Source organism: Molothrus aeneus, chromosome 3, assembly GCF_037042795.1.
Source record: "Molothrus aeneus isolate 106 chromosome 3, BPBGC_Maene_1.0, whole genome shotgun sequence".
Lineage (NCBI taxonomy): Eukaryota > Metazoa > Chordata > Aves > Passeriformes > Icteridae > Molothrus > Molothrus aeneus.
The window spans coordinates 97,502,621-97,520,008 of record NC_089648.1 but is presented as its reverse complement, the minus strand read 5'-3'; the positions used below and the strand labels follow the sequence as shown (position 1 = coordinate 97,520,008).

General features: G+C 35.5%; 1 protein-coding gene across 1 annotated transcript in view; it reads right to left on the bottom strand.

The window, feature by feature from the left end:
* Positions 1-17,388, bottom strand: part of EYS (eyes shut homolog) — a 723,503-nt gene that overhangs the window by 702,016 nt on the left and 4,099 nt on the right. The gene's annotated exons all lie outside the window — the stretch shown is intronic.

The following is a 17,388-nucleotide window of genomic DNA, read 5'->3' as shown; positions in this document are numbered from 1 at the left end:
AGATATTCCAAAGATGTAGGCCTGAGAATTTTTGCTTTTTAAAGAAAGCATGCAATCACTGCTCAACTCTTTTCTGTTCTTATACATTTAACAAAACCCTTCATTAAATCCTTACTTTTCAAAGAATATATTTGAAAAGGAAATGTCCTTAATCATATGCTTGAGACTTTTACTCATTACTGTCAAAGATGACAGATTACAGAGTCCTCCAGGACTATTTAATTTATAGACTAGCCTTTTCTATCCCTTGAATATATCTAGCAATTTTTATTGCATTGAGATGAGTGATTACACAAAGAAAACCAAAATAAGATTATGAAGCTTCTGCTTGGAGTCATAATGAAAATGATGAAAACCCAATATTATGTTCATTACCTTTGAAATTTTCAATAGCTTTACATTAGTAATACCTTAATTTGTCTTAAATACAAAGCTTTTTCTCTCTTTTAGTCTTTTTTCCCTTCAGTATCCTTATCTGACATTCTCAGATATTTATATTCCCCTTTAAGATAGTGGCTGCTAAACTGATATTTACAAATGAGGAAGTTATTTTAAAGAAAACTTATCTTACAAGAGGAGCCATTCAATGTAAATAAACAATAGCATTTGCAGTTTGAAATTTGTTCCCATTGCTTTCATTTTTGCACAGCATGTGTAAAAATAATGTGGATGCATATTTTTCTACACCTACACACATGTAGTTTTATTGGGTTTGCATGGCCTGGTTTTGGTAGGGGGATGGTTAGAGGGGTGGCTTTCTCAATGTCCAGCAGAGCCAATGCCAGCCAGCTCCAAGATGGAAGTGATGCTGGTCAATACTGGACCAATCACAGAAATGGTGGTAAGATCTTTGAGATAAAAGTTTTAAGAAGAAGAAGAAAAGGTTATTGTGCTGTTGCAACCGAAGCCAGAGAAGAGCAGAGTGTGAATATCTGAGAGGAACAGCTCTGCAGACACCAAGGTCAGTGCAGAAGGAGGGGCAGGAGGTGCTTCAGGTGCCAGAGCTGAGATTCCCCTGCTGCCCCTGGTGCAGCCCCTGGTGAGGCAGCTGTGCCCCTGCAGCCCATGGAGGGCCATGGGGATGCAGAAATCCACCTGCAGCCCTTGGAGGAGATCCACACTGGAGTAGGTGGATACCTGAGAGGAGGCTCTGAACTTGTAGGACATCCAGGACATCCATGCTGGAGCAGGTTTCCTGGTAGAACTTGAGACCTTGGGAGGAACTCACGCTGCAGCAGCCTATTCCTGAAGGATGGAAAGTAATGGAAAAGTATCCCTCACTGCAGCATTTTTTAGAGAACTGTTGCCTGTTGGATGGACTCACATTAGAGAAATTTGTGGGGAACTGTCTTCCTTGGAAACTCCCCCTGCTGGAGCAGGGGAAGGACTCCTCTTCTGGAGCAGCGGCAGAATCAACCTGTGGTGAACTGACCATAATCCTCATTCCCTCTCTCCCTGTGCCACTGGGGTAGGAGGTAGTGCTGGGGAAGATGGAGGGGTGGGGGGAAGGTATTTTTAAGGTCTTATTTTATTTCTCATTATTCTGCTCTGAGTTTTTAGTAATAAATTCAATTAATATCTCTAATTCAAATCTGTTTTGTCCATGACTGTATCTGGTAAGTGATCATTCTCTGTCTTTATCTCAAGTCACAAACCCTTCATTATATTTTCTCTCCTCTGTCCAGTGTGGAGGAAAGTGATGGAATGTTTTTGGTGGGTGCCTGGCACCTACCCAGGGTCAACACACTACACTGGTTTATCACAAAAGGACATGTGGATTATGATGCAACAGTGCATGATTTCCTCAAATGTCCTCACTTTCCCCAAAGATCTTCAAGTGTACTTTGGTCCATACTCTGGACTAGGCTGAAAGATCAAAGGACTTTCAAAGGACAAAGTAAAGATACTGAAACCTTTAGTTGAAGAATTTTTAAAAACTTAATGATCTGATGGCAATTATAGGATAACATTAAAGGGTCATATTCAGTCCTAAATTGGGATGAAAACATCTAAAATGTAGCTATGTCCTATTAATAATATGCTGAACATGTGAACCTGTCCCAGTGACCTTTGTGCAGCAGAGTGGCCAGCACTGTTTAAGATATCAGAAATGTGTGGACTCTAACTAACTTGGAGATTGGAGTTTAAAATATTAAACACAGAAGGGGTACAAACTATATTTTGACCCTTCTCGCAGAATAGTTTTCATTTTAATTTAATGACTGAATCCAAATTTTGCTTTCAAAGGGTTTCAGTACTCTAGCCACATAGCTCCAAAGTTAGGCAAGTATGTTAATATTAATTTCCTCTCTCTGCCTCTATATTTTAACCCCTGGGAATTAACTCCCCATAGAAAGAAAGAAAGGACACAGATCTGCAACAAAACTACCATTCTTGCTGCTGAATACTCATAATCTTTCTATTTGGAGACCACTCGATTATCTTCATAATCTCATGATGTTCAAAGATACCATTACAGAAAGGGGTATCAAATGTGTTGTTAGGGTAATTTAGCTTTTTTTTTTTCTTTTAAGGTAGCAGTCTTGAACTATTATGTTCATTATAACTGCTATTACATCTGTTACTGTTATCAGGTATAGAAGTCTATGGTCTGTATTATTGCATAGATTTATAAATCCTACATTCAGCAGCCCATCTTTTCATACCTATTTCATAATGAGATTTTCTCAGGTGTTACTAAAATAGGCCTTTACAAAAGGTTATTTTTCCTTTTAGACACTTCAAAAGGAAAGCTGTTGCATGTCTAATGCAGAAGAGTTCTTGCCCACTTACATTTTGTCCTTCATTCATGTAATTATGCATCATTCTGGTGTCATATACAAATTTCATTTTTACTGGTAATGAAAATGTGCTTCATTACAATATTTATATGGGATAAATCTGAACTATTTAAAAATAAGTGGTTGGTAGCATTTTAACAGGTTTTAATCTTCACAAAATCATTATTAGTCTTCATGTATAAGAAAACAAAAAATATTTCAATAAAAAATTATTAAGGGAGCCCTATAACTAATAATAATAAATAAAAACATCTTGTAAAAGCAATGAAAAAAACCCTGAAGGAATATAGAAAATAAATAACAAGAGATTGATTTTTAGCAATAAAATCATGAAGGCAACAAAATTATGGAGTGAAGAATATAAAAAGTAAAAAGCTCTGTATGAAATACAGTTATAATATAGAAAATCAGCAAAGAAATTAAATAACTGCAAAATGCTGATGCCATCTCATGAGATAAAATGATGTCATGTGATGAAATTTGAAAGGGATTATGACAACTGTTATACCTTACACCTGCTTTTGGCAAGGATAAAATCCTCCTATTTATAAGCCGAGCTGGCTCCATGTAATTGATGAAGACTAAGAAAATTTCAAGACTGGGATTTGTATTGACACAGAGATACTGGAAGAAAATCTAACTCTTAAACTTATATAAGGCTGGGTGAAAAGCAGCACAATGCTCTATTTTGCACTAGAGGAGAATAAAGCAGGTAGATTTATACAAAATTTCAACAAAAATTAATCCCAAATGATCTGCATTCCTGTCTAGCATTTTAAGGCTTATGTGTTCTTTCCATTAATAACTGGTATTACATACTAATAACAAAAAATACAGTGCATTATAAGTGAGATTGGAGAAACACCCACAGATGATATTTGACTTTAACAACTTCTCAGGAAAAGAAAATCTGTCAAAAAAGAGAATAACCAGGAAATGTTTAATAATATCATGCCACCATGTTTTGGCCAGGAATGAACCTCCTCTTTCCACCTTCCCACATGTTACATGACCCCTTTGTTAAATTCCTTCCTGTGCTTGAGCAGCTTTGGTAGGATGGACTGCAACCTTGGATCAAAGAGATATGAAGTAACTGAGAGGGTGCTGTTGGGGAGGCAGGGGATGCTTTCTGGGTGCCCCCCTACCTTCCTCAAGAGTTGCATTTAGGCTCAAGTTCTGATCTTTGATACTCATCTGGGCTATGCTGCAAGTGAGCAGGTACTTGGCCTTATACCTTGATTACTTGGGCCTTGACTCTGCCCTAAATATTTGACTTACTCTCTTCAGTGCCTGTCTCCTTGCTGTTTATGTGTCTGGGTAACACTGGACTGTTGGCTGCCTCTGAGCACCCTTCCCAGACACACTCTTTCCCATATGGATGCTATGGGATGGTACCTCTTGTCACTGATGTCACTGATGTTACTTTCCCAGCACTCCACCCTTGCATGGCAACCCATGTTTTCTGCTCCCCAGTACTGTGATTTTTTTTTTTTTTATTTCTGGTGTGTATTTAAAAACATCAAATTTAAGCATGATGTAATAAGTATATATAATAAAGGAAAAGCCATAAATTACAATGCCTGCAAAATTTTACTTCCACTCTCTGTCTTTGCAATATGCACTAATATTCTAAATGATATACCAAGTGGTCCTTTGTACCTTTTTATTTTTCATCACAAAATTAATAAATCTTAGCAAATTCTGCATTATTTATGCCAATCCTAATTACTTGCAAATGATTCCTTGTTTACTAGACAACATTTAAAACATATGGCATTTGTTTAAACAATATTGAACAGGCTAGATGGTGAATTTGCCAACACCTCAAAACACAGAACCGTTATTTCTACCTTAGAGTTGTACTGTAAATATAGACAGAGTAGTGATGCAGAGAGGGTTGAACTTGCTTATCAGGGTTTCTAGTAGCTAGTCTTTAATGGCAGGCATAACAGTATTAAGCCAGGGAATCCTACTTTACTCTAGTTTACTGTTAGCTGCCATGGTTTAACTCTGTCTGACAACTAAGCCCAACACAGCTGCCTGCTTATTTCCCCCTATTGTGATGAGAGACAGAGTCAGAAGGGTAAAAATGAGAAAACTTGTGAGTTGTGATAAAAACAGTGTAGTAGGTAAAGCAGAGACTGTGCATACAAGCAAAGCAAAGCAAGGAATTCACACCTTCTCACAGGCAAGGAGGTGTCCAGCCATCTCCAGGACAGCAGAGCACCATCACACATAGCAGTGACTTGGGAAGACTAACACTGTAACACTAAATATGCCCCCTGTTGTCCTTTTTCCCCCAGCTTTATCTGCTGAGCACAACATCCTACATTGTGTATGGAATGGTATGGAATATCCCTTTGGTCACTTGGGGTCAGCTGTCCTAGCTGAGATCCCTCCCAACTCCTTGTGTACACTCAGACTCCTCATTGTGAGGTGAGGAGCAGAAAAGACATTGGCTCTGTATAGGCACTGTTTATCAACACTGTTTTCATCACAAATCAAAAGCACAGCTCCATACTGACTCCTATGAAGAAAATAAACTCCAATCGAGACAAAACCAGTTTACCAGCCAGCCTAAAATTCTGTTTAGAAGTTCTGATAGTGAGAAAAATGATCACGGAAGCAACACCCTACATAAGCAATCTTTGTGCCTACACTCAAATGTCTGGAGTCTGTCCCAGTTCTTCCAGGATACACGGAGGAAGTTTTGGTATAGTATGTAACACAACTTTTTCTGCTGCCCTGGGTTTAGTATTTGTGATACTTGTTTCTACACTCCTAGGACATTAAGTCTCTTGGCTGAAGTCTCTGAGGATATCCGTACCCCCATGTCATGTCTTTGCACAAACCTCTCCAGCCCCTATGAGCTGCCAGTGCCTTCCATAAGTATGCCTGAAAAGGGCCAGGAGTTCCTCCAGCTTGATGACAGCTTTGCACAGATGGGTTTCCCCACCTAGAGACTTCAGGAAGCATCTGTGAGGAGCAGAAGGTAGTTGGTGGCCTCATTTCACAAGAACCCCCCCAATCAAAACCAGTCCCCAATGCCTGTTATACCCCACATGGCTCTCATTTACTTCACTCACAGTTTTGCATGCCCAACAAAACAGTATAAGGACTAAAAATCTGCCCAGAAAAGCAGTTGAAGAAATTATAGAAGAAAAACAGATCCTAGAAAAAGTGTTTCAAGTGGCATGACTTCCCCTAAATAAATCTATAAATACACACTCTTTTAACCTGTTTTCTTTATTGTAGTTTTCTTTCTAAGACCATGATGAAGCCCCTATGTGACCACAAGTGTGACCTGCAGAGGTCAAAGAGTGAGTAAAGAAAATTATCTCTAATGGGAGATTGCAGCTACGATGTACATTAGACAAACACCATGACACAGTTTAAATAAAGATTAAATTTCTATGTAGAATCTATTACTGTTTCATGGAGCAGTAGGTTGAAGAACACAAAAGGCAAAGCAACTTTTGATGTGATTCTAGTTAACTGTGTCTCTTTAGCAGTGGCCATCATGTACTTGAATTCAAAATGCCTGCAGAAAGAATTAAATTGAAAAAAGGTCAACAGTTGTCCTCAGTTTCTAAAAGATAAACAATTAATGAGTTAATTTGTTAAAAGAACGCTTAAAATTGGGCAATGCTATTAAGTGCTCAGGGGAAAAACAGAAATTATATAAGGATACTGTATTAGAAATAAATTTAAAAATTGGTCAGGGCTTAAAAATAGATAAAAAGGAGCTGGTATATCTAAGAGTGTGGTAAGGAAAGCAAGAAGCAGACCTTACAATCTGAAATTTCATTTAAATAAACTAAATAAAAGCATCACAGAACTTTACAGGTTTAATGCAAAAAGAGATTCATATGCAAACACTAGAGGGGAAAAATATTCCAAGAGCAAGTAATAGCATTAAAATCAACAACAAATCTCTAAAAAGACAGCAGTAATAGAAATTCCAATAGAGACTCTCCATAACCAACAAACATTCTTATGATGAACTTATTGTTCAGTTATGATACGGTTTCATACTAGATCATTTTGACCCTCAGTGGTTGCAGTACAAATTAGAGAAGAAAGAAACAATATCCCATGCTACTCAAAATTACATTCTCTCTTGTCCCACTGATCACTCTGCTGAATTTCACAACTTTGTTGTATTCACTCATGGTGCTTATGGTGCCTAGGGATAAAAACAAAAGCTAGAAATATTAACAATGGAAATTGTTAAGGAAAATACTGTGTTCTTGAGGTGAAATTCCTTTCTACTATTTCTTAATCTACATACTAATTTATATAGGTCATATTTAGTTTATTGCACTACAGCTGTATTAGAAGAGAGAAGGCAGAAGTAGTTTTAAACATGTTTTGTCATTTAACACTGCTGTATTTGACAACACAAGGTCCGTAACCATGGACAAGAAACCTTGAGCCTTTATTAGTTATAGCCCAATCACAGAACAAGGTCCTGGAAGTGACCACCAAGGATTATGATAAAGAGCATTGACATTCATTGAAATATGTATGGAGTATTTACTTCACTTAAATTCCTTCAAACAGTTTGTCTGACTAGTGTTGTATAAACAATGAAGTCAAAACAGATAGAACAGGATACACATTTCTCATGTCCATCATCATGCTGCCTTTCATTTGGTTTTTAAAGTTTGAAAGTATTTAGTCATGCCAGTAAAGCATGTACACTCATCTTTAAAGTAAAAACAGGATTTTCAAGGAGAAGGCATGAAAATTATGATGGGCAAAGTAAAACTGCAAAAGGGTTCTAAATGCAATAGAAAAGTTTACTGCATTTTCTTGTCTATAAAAGCAATATGTATATTTAAACTGGATTATCACTTTGTTTCCATTTCTTTGAGGTTTTGGAGTTCCTACAGCAGGTATTTCAGAGGTGCATTTACAGTAAACTTTTTGTTATGATCAAAAATACGCTTCTTAAGCTAACTTAAAATTACCACCACATAGCACGCTTTAGTCTACTTAAGGCAGCAATCTCAAAATAAGTGAATCTTCAAATGGAACAAAGCTGAAAAAAATGCTTGAAGAATGTACCTGATACACCCCAGTGAGTATGGATGGTTGATCCATATGTGTAAGGCTAGTTAGCAGGAAAACCCCTAAATGAACAATAGCATGAATATAATTTAGTGGTATCAGGTAGCTTCACAGCTTCCTGGCTTCACTGCTAAAGTCCTCTCTTATCTCTCCATACTGCTTGAAAACATAGGTAAATCTGTGAACTGAATGTGAACTAAAAGAGAACTAGTTTCTTAATGTATTCAAGAAGTTAAATTCTATTGTATTCAAAATAATTGATCCTTAATTAGAGCAAAGGAATTAAGACCAATATCCCTGAAAAATAACACAAATCTTGAAAGGAAAATTAATTTTTATCAACTCCAGATAATACAGGCTAAGTGAATTCCATTCAATACTCTGTTACAGAAAGTATTAACTTGACTTTTTCATGCTTAAGGAGCCATATTATTTAAGGATGTCTTGACTATTACAGTCCATTGTGTCCAACTTCAGTTGAGGCTAGATAGAAAGGAAGAATAAGATAATTGGAGACTCCTAGATGGCATAGAATGAAAGAATGCCTTTAATTGGAAGGCATCTTAAGGATCATCTAGTTCCAACCTCCCTGCTGTGGGCAGAGACACCTTGCACTTGACCAGGTTGCTCAAAGCCCCATCCAACCTGGCATTGAACCCTGCCAGGGTTGAGGCACCCACAATTGTTGACAATCTGTTCCAGTGCCTCATCACCCTCAAAGTACAGACTTTCTTTCTAACATCTAATCTAAACCTTCTTCTCTTAGAATCCATTACTCTTTGTCATATCACTACAGTTCCTGATGAAGGACCCCTCTCTATTTTCCTTATAGGCCCCCTTCAGATACTGGAAGGATATTATGAGGTGTCCATGCATCCCTCTCTTCTTCAGGCTGAACAGCCCCAACCTTATCAGCCTACCATCGCAGGAGAGCTACTCTAGTCTCCTTACCATGTCCTCTGTAGAAGCTCTGAAGACAAGGGGCTAACATGCATGTCTCCAAACCAACAGTCAAATAACTATGGAGACAAACAGGGATTGCTGGCAAGAACATGCTGTGAGAAAGGACCAGATGTGCCTGGAGAAGGAGCCCATACAGAGGCAGGCCAGCACTTTTCTGGGACAAATTCCTTGTATTGGCTCCTGGAGAAGAGCACAGCAGAGGCCGTGGGTTGAGAAGTAGGCATGGATGGTTGACCAAAGAAACACCCAGTAGGGACCTCAAGACCACCAAAAACCCTCTAAACCCAGCATGATAATGAATTTGAATAGAAAGAGATAAACTCAGCCCTAGGGCAGGGAAGACTTAGGTGTAAAAGGGCATCCCTACGAAGCCCAGGTGATGTATCTACATATGGCCTTGTCTGATACAATGGCCATTCTTAACACCATGTGTAAACAGAGTTGTAGAATCATAGAATCATTTAGGTTGGAAAAGACCTTTAAGATCATCAAATCCAGCCATAAACCTAATAGTGTAAAGACCAACACTGAGTGAACACAAGGAATACATACTCACTATAAATGACAATATTTACAATCTATGTTCCTAATAGGCCTCTTGAAATACACTAATATATTTGACAGAAGCTTCTGCTTAATGATAGAATTAATAAAGTCATTCCACAATTTAATATATTTTAAATTAAATATACAACAGTATATCTAGGCAACAAGAGAAATTGAATAACTGGTTTATTGTTGCTAGGATTTTGCAAGTTAGTACTTTGCAAGAATTAAATCATCACCGCTCCTCCAACTACTTTTTCACTTCCAGTGACTTGGAGGGATTGTCACTACTTATAGAGAATTTAGCTAAGGCTTTTTACTTAACTTAGCTGTATTCTTAAAAGAATTGAAAAAAGAAAAAAGAAAAAGAGGTACTTAATGCTTCGTATTAGAGTTATAGATAATTTTCTGTGGTTTTAGTTACCTCCACCATAACTCTTATAGGAATTCACTAAATAAAGAATTGGGGCAACTATTTTTCAGGGATAATGAAAAATCAGAAAGCTCACAATTTTCACCAATTGTATTTTGAAAAATATGAGTAAATAGGCAGATGAGTCAATCCTTCTAGATCTTTGGAAATCAGTATTAGCAATGAATATCAGGCAAGCCTTGACAGTAACCTGAGTTCTAGCCATCTGAGTTAAGCTGCAGCAGGTATATGGGGAAAATCTTTTTCACATATGGCAGAGAAAAGCAAAGCAAAACCTAAAGCCAACCCTTCTATTAGTCAAGGTGAGATTAATAGAATTTTAATCTAAATTTTGAAGAAGGTGTCATGTGGCTTGTATAAGAGAATTTCAGTCTTGATGTCAAAATGAAAAAGCTAACAAGTATAATACAGAAATGAACATGCAATTCTCCTAAAACATCAGCAAAAATGTCTCTGGGGAGTTACCAAGACTCTACAATAACCCTCAAAAGAGGATTTTAGCTGATGGTGGGAAAAAAGCAAACTGTGTATAGGAAAAAATAATTGTATCAACATAATTCTCCAGATTCTCATCAGAAATAATGAACACAATGTGCTATATTTTGCTGCAATAAATGTCTTAGTGCTCCTGAAAGAGTATTCAGACTTTTTACTTGGGAGGAAGCAAGTATCGTCACCTGTTTCAGTTGCAGAAAAGCAATACAGCACAGAAAGTTTTATGAAACTGATGAGGTTATGCTTGTATTTAATTGCCTGGAAAGATCTGGTTTGGACCTCATACTGCCTTCATTCAAGTGATGATTTTATTCAACTGCACTTGCATTAGCAGTCAAAGCTGAAATACTTCTTGGCTCAGAGGTAATAGGATACTGATGCATCAAAATTTATTTTCATTGGTATCTGAAATTTGAGGGAGGTTTTCTTAGAGCAGCACTGCTCCAACAGTAGATTTTGGATCAATAAAATACATTAATTTTACTCAGAATCTCATAATAATCTCAGAAAATTAATTTCTCACACAACTGTGAGAGATTCCTTGCTGTTGTCCTGATTATTCGTGAAAAAGGTGGAGGGCTTTTAACTCTGAGGGAAGCATGCAGACTGCAATTTTCAGAGCACATCAGAAAGTGGTTCAATGCTTCCTGCTAAAAGCACTTCATTTTCCCAGTAGGCTTTGGCAAAACTCAGCAGAGCTCACGGGTAGAAATCAAACCAAACCAAACCAAACTACAAAAACAAAAACAACAAAACAAACAAGCAAAACCAAACCAAACCAAAACAAACAACAAAACACAAACAAACAGACAAAACCCCCCACAACTCTCAGAACACCTGACAAAGATGAAAACAATTTTTCCATAAATTGTGAAACCAAAAACTGATAAATGGCTCCTGACCCCAATCCACTTGCAGCTTTGAAATAGGTACACCACCTTTTCAGGTTTTTTTTTAGGAGTGAGATGGTTTTGAATTTCTAGGATTGCTAGAACAAGATATGTAGAAGTTAAGATTTAATCAGACAAGAAGTATTTTTAAGAAGCAACACTAATACCCACATGTAACTGAATGGTGTACTCTTTTCTGTGATCCAGCAATTTTCAGAGGTATTTTGGATTGAAAAACTACACTATTGTCTCTAGATAAGCTAAAAAAATCAGTCCGTATTTTCTGTAGTCACTGAAACCTCCTCTTTTCAAGACCTCCCTGGCTCTATTCATGCTTGGCAGTCCTTGATACTGAGGTTCTTGCTCACCACCTGCATTGTAAGAGCATCTTCAAAGCTCAGAAATGCCATTGAACAAAGCAGCATCTTTTCCTCTTTCCATAGAGATATCTATATCCATCTGTTGAGGCAGGAAATGCATATAACTCTATTCTCTGCTGCCCAGCCACACTTAGTTTTGTATATCTTGAAAAAAACAAAACAACAAAACACAGGGAAAAAACTAAAATTTGCATAATCTTCCAGAAGCTGAGGGAAACAGAAGTAGAAACTTATAAAATCGATTGGTCAAGCTGAGAAGTTTGTAAATCCAAAAAGAAACCAGATGATGTATTGTCCCCCTCTCGATAAGAGTAAAAAAATCTATTTAATCTAAACTGTATAATTTAAGTACTAAGGGAAAAGTTTCTGGGTTTTTAAGTTTTATAATGCTTTTTTTGGCATTAAAAATGTTATACAACATTTGTAATGAAAAGAGTGGAATTTCTTTTCCCAAAGTTTTTTAGCCGGAGTTAGTAATAGCATCAGTCGTGGTGTTGCCTTTAGCATAGAGAGTTTTTAAGAAGACTTAAAATCAATGTTTAACATAGAGAGTTTAACATAAAATCAATGTTTAACATAAATTCCATAAAATTTGGAATATTGTATTAACAATTCTGCAAATAATATCTAAAATTAATTCAATTTACAGTAGTTCAAGTGTTATCCAAAGTTTTTCAAAATGTTTAATCAACATTCTAGAAGCTATGACATATATGTAAGTCACATTAATTGCTTTTCTACAATTATGTAATGAAAAAGGTATTAGTATAATATGCATTGACTAACTCATCAGGAACTTCACCTCACATATTTGGGATTTACAATCTAATTATGTTTTATTCTCACTTCTGTGTCTTGTAAGTTTTCTGGTATTTTGTCAGCTTGTTTTGTGCATAAGCATTCTTATTCAAAAGGCAGGATCTGTTTAAAACATTTTGTCTATTGAATTCCATTATACTGCAATTCGTGAGCTATTCTTGGAAATTTGAATATCCGTTTGAGGCATTTGCAATTACTTTTAGTTTATGTATGATTTAATTCATGATCTTGCATTTTTCAATAGCATTACTCTACTTTTCCATCTGTGAAATTCAATTTTCCCAAATTGTTTTCACTTCTTATAGTCTTTTATCAGAATTAAGCATCACTGTCTCTTAAAAACTGCATATCTGAACAATATTTCTTATTTGGTCTCTCAAAAAAGTACTGGGTTTGCAAGTTATTTTAAATAAAATAAAGCCAATTTTCTGCATTATACAAATAACGCCAGCATATATATTTCTCAAATATAGAATATATCACATTTCAGAACACCTAGTCTAGGAGTTGCCTATTATTTTATTAATTCTTCTTTGCATAGTCTATTGTCATGCGTCATGTGTAAGTACAGACAGAAAAATTCTGAAGGAAACTTGGATTTTTAATTAGTACTGAATATTCCTGAGAATATTTAGCCAATTTTATTTTGTGGAATGATAGCTGGATTTCTATTGGCTCCTAGGTCATCTGGAAGACTGAAGTGCTAGAATAGATAAGTTATTTCATTGCAAATTAAGATCTGTAGCCCCTGGGCTTGGCTCCTGTGGAAAAGACCAGCTATAAAAATGACACCTAAGAGAGGGAATCAAAAATCAAAGTTGAAGTATTACAGTCAAGGAGGTGATACTTATGTCAACCTACAGCTGTAAGTTGTTGGTAATAGAATTTCCAGTTCTAATGACAGAAATGTAATTTGAATTTACAATTCTATATTTGGCTTTCACAGAATCTCAGAATGGTTTTGAGGACCCCCTGAGATCATTCTGTTCAAAACTCCTGCTCAAGCAGGACAGTCACGTTTTGAATATGCATACACATGGGGGAGATTTTCACAGCCTCCCTGGGCAAGTGTCCCAAGTATTTGACCACACTCACAGTAAGAAAAGTGTTTTCTTTTGTTTTTCTAACTTAATATGTGTTTTCTCTGTGTCATTACTTTTATTAATCTCTACTCCTTAGTTATGAGGCATATTATTGCTATAGATGATGATATAATGAGATTTTAGCCCATTGACTTGTACAAATGAAGAAAAAATATCTATTGCCAAAAAATATCTATCTATCTTAAGCTCAGTCTGTAAATTAAAAAATGTTGCAGAAAATATTTATAGCTGAGTCAGACAGTTACTGACTTTTCTAGAAAGTCATTAAAAATGTATCTACCTGCAGGCATTCGGTGTCATCCCCCTTTTCTCTCCCCCAATATTATTTCTTCATATTTTTTCATGTGGGACATATTATTCTTGAAAGATTTCAGTATTCTCACCATATAGTGGTTGAAAGCCTCCTAATTTCCTTACTACGTCTTACTACTTTCCCCCATTTACTAATTTCCCCAGCTGTTTTTTGAGTTGCACATTTGATATTACTCTATTCTTAGGCCTTGCCTTGGGGATGTACCTTTCAACTTCCTTTGTGGAAACACTTTGCCATTACAAAGGGACACATTTAAAACTCTTGATGGTTTGACTCTTAAAACCGTGAAACCAAGACCTGACAGAATTAAGGCTGAAACTCTGGCCTGACACTGGCATCTTAGTATAAATCCCATCACACAAGTAATCCTCTTAAATAGTTCCTTTTTCCATGATCATACTTGTAGTCGAAATAGAAAATTATTTTAATCCTTTAAGCAGTAGAAGTACATTAAATTAAATTCTTTCATATTTATAGTGAAATTATGTAGATATACGGGATAAGAGAAACAAGAGAAACCACCTGATTTATTACAGAGCCACCTCAATTTTTTTTCATAGGTTGACTGCAAATAGAATATTTATAGCAGTACTGATACACTCCAGAGTGAAATGGAAATAAGTGGACTTTTTAAAAAAGAAGTCCAAAAATTCTGGTAAGTCATTATTAGCACCATAAATACACCTGATTTATTAGCAGAGTTGACCCAAAAATATTCAATTTCTTTAGACATTTGCAGGAGAATTTTCTTCAATAAATTTTGTTAACTTGCTAGGTTTCTTTGCATAAAAGAGGAAAACTTGGGAAAAAAATGTAAAAAAAAGGATATTAAAAGATACCATTTCATAGTATTTTCCTTTTTAAATAGTTGTTTCATTTTTGGTTTTTTTTGCATTTTTTGCCCCTTTGTCTTCTTTTCCATTTAAAAGGGGAGAAAAGAATATGAAAAAAATAAAATCTTTTTTGTTTTCTATATATTTTATTTTCATCTCTTAATGAAATAACCACCCAAAATTTACTTTTTTTTTATTAATTACAGAGCATTACATATTTCTGTCAGTACAATGCATGGATATGTTTTCTGCCAGCTCATTCCCAAAACTGTCTTTGGGTTCTAACCATTATCTCACCCCCACACAATCAGTGTGAAGTTGAATTAATTGAGAAATTATGTACTTCTACATTTTTCTTTGCAACACTTAATGCATTTATCAATTTTTTGGTTTAGAATTTTAACCATTTTTTTTCATTATATGACGAAATTTCCTTAGTTTTTTGCTTTTTGAATATTTGAGTAGAGAAACAATTCACATGACTTCTCATTTTATTTTTGCCAGAGCTTACTGTACTTTGCCTTGCCACAACGCACTATCTCTGCACATTAGAAAACAGGTAACTGTTTCAGAAGTAAATGAGCTACCCTTACTTTGAAAGACATATAAGTTTATTTAATATTCAAATGACACACAAAGCAAACCAGCCAACCAAACCAAACAACCAAAAACCCCCAAAACAAAACAAAAAACCCCAACCAAACAGTCCAATTTAATAATTCAATTTAGTAGCATAGTAAAGAAATTAATGTCCTAAATCTAAAACATAACATCTTGCTGACTTCTGTATAAATTATTACATATTCCCTTTTCGTGTTGTCTTTTTCATCCTCCCTCCATTTCAAAAATAAATAGGCTTGTGAGAAGTCTTTTGTGGCTCTATAACAAATTTTTGCAATAGGTATTTTTAAAAAGACATACTATTCTTATATTCAGTTTTGTGTTATTTTCTATTTATATTATTATTTCCTGTTTCTATTTCAAGACCTATGTCTCATTCCAATATGAGGCATAGAGCTTGGTATCTATGAAGCACATTAACTAAGCCAGGCAGTTTCTCTAAAATAAAGCTTTATAGTAGAATTATATGTAGGCATATGTTACATTTGGAAACAGTCTTAAACTGATGCTCATTATCTTAGACTGAACATTTAATGCACTCAAATAACCCTGTAGCTTTTTCATTTAGGCTTACTGAACAGATGTAATACTGCATTGTCATGCCAGAAAGAAGTTTTAACTTGACTAATAACAGTAATAATAGTGTAGAAATATTTGTGGCAGTTCATATTTTGATGACACATATACAATCTTATTTTTTCCTAGTATTGAAATTCCATGGATTTTTCTAAAAGTTTAAGTTTCTAAAGTAATGTAGACAGCACATTCTTCAGTGATAGTAGGGGGAAAAAAAACCCAGAAATTTCTATTTTTCTGCATAAATAATTTTACAATCATAGTTGGCAATCAACGGACCATCAAAAATATCACAGGAAAAAACAAAAGAATATTACACAAAATCTGCTACTAGCTGACTGTCAGGATAAAGTACTTCAAAATAGTCATATTTCCTCATAAGGTAGTTCAATTAAACATCTAATTATTTAGACTTATTGGTTTGACAGTAATTTTTATCACAGGAAAGGCCAGTATATTATATTCTATTTTGCTATACATCTTTCTTGACTGAAATAGTCAAACATAAACTTACCACCTATTTTAAAATTCTGATTAATTTATTTGTGGCATGGAGCAGGCACTGCGTAAGAGCAATCACAATAGCTACTTAGAGGCATTTGTTACCATATAGAATCCCTATCCTTCCTGTTCTTAGAGAGAAATTCCTAGAATTAGGAACTTGGTGTACAGCTAGTAAATTTCTTCAGGAATATATCAGTGTTAGTTTTTCCTACATTTGCTAAAGAGGGAAGCAAGCAAAGCCTGTGTGAATAAAACTCTCTCAAAGTAAACATGGAGATTTGCAACATAGGAGATTTTTGTCTGGAGAGGAAAAAAGCTGTAAACTTAGATGTAAAATACATATAAAACTAATAGGAAGAAAAAGATGTTCTTTAAGAAAAATCTTGCCCAGGTAAATGCATTTTGTAGTGTGCAATATTTAGGACTCTGTGTTTGCTGGTCAGGTCTCCCCATTGACAAATCTAGTAGCACCAGTCTCGGTCTGTCAACAGCTCAGCACTTAAATGGAAAAAGAGAAAGACAGAGAGAGAGAAAAAGATTTATGCTCTGTTTCAAAACTGTCTATTCCAGGCTTTAACTGAGTAAACTTCTGGTGTAGCAAGCATAATCTTTACAGAACTCACTTTCTCATGAATGTCTGAAGGAGTGCTAATGATATCTCACACATACAGGAGATCACTGTAAAAGATGGGCTTACAGAGGTAAGTTATAGGCTTTGGGAAAATGAGATTTGATCATTCAAGCATTTCAGATGATGATCATGAGAACAGTTAATGAACTTGAAAAAAGGTGTTAACTCTCCTGAGACAAGCTCCTAGTGGCTGGGCGGTAATAAATACTTATTTGCAGAGCAATTGTGATAAGGCATGGCAAAAGGAAATTCAATTATACTAATTATCAGAAGGGTTCATATATGTTGCTGTATGATAAATACAAAAACTTATTACAAAAAATTTAAAAAGAAAAAAAAACTGAGGTTTTATAATTTCTTGTCTTAAAAATATGTGTCTGCTTATAATGTCAAGGTCATGTGTTCAA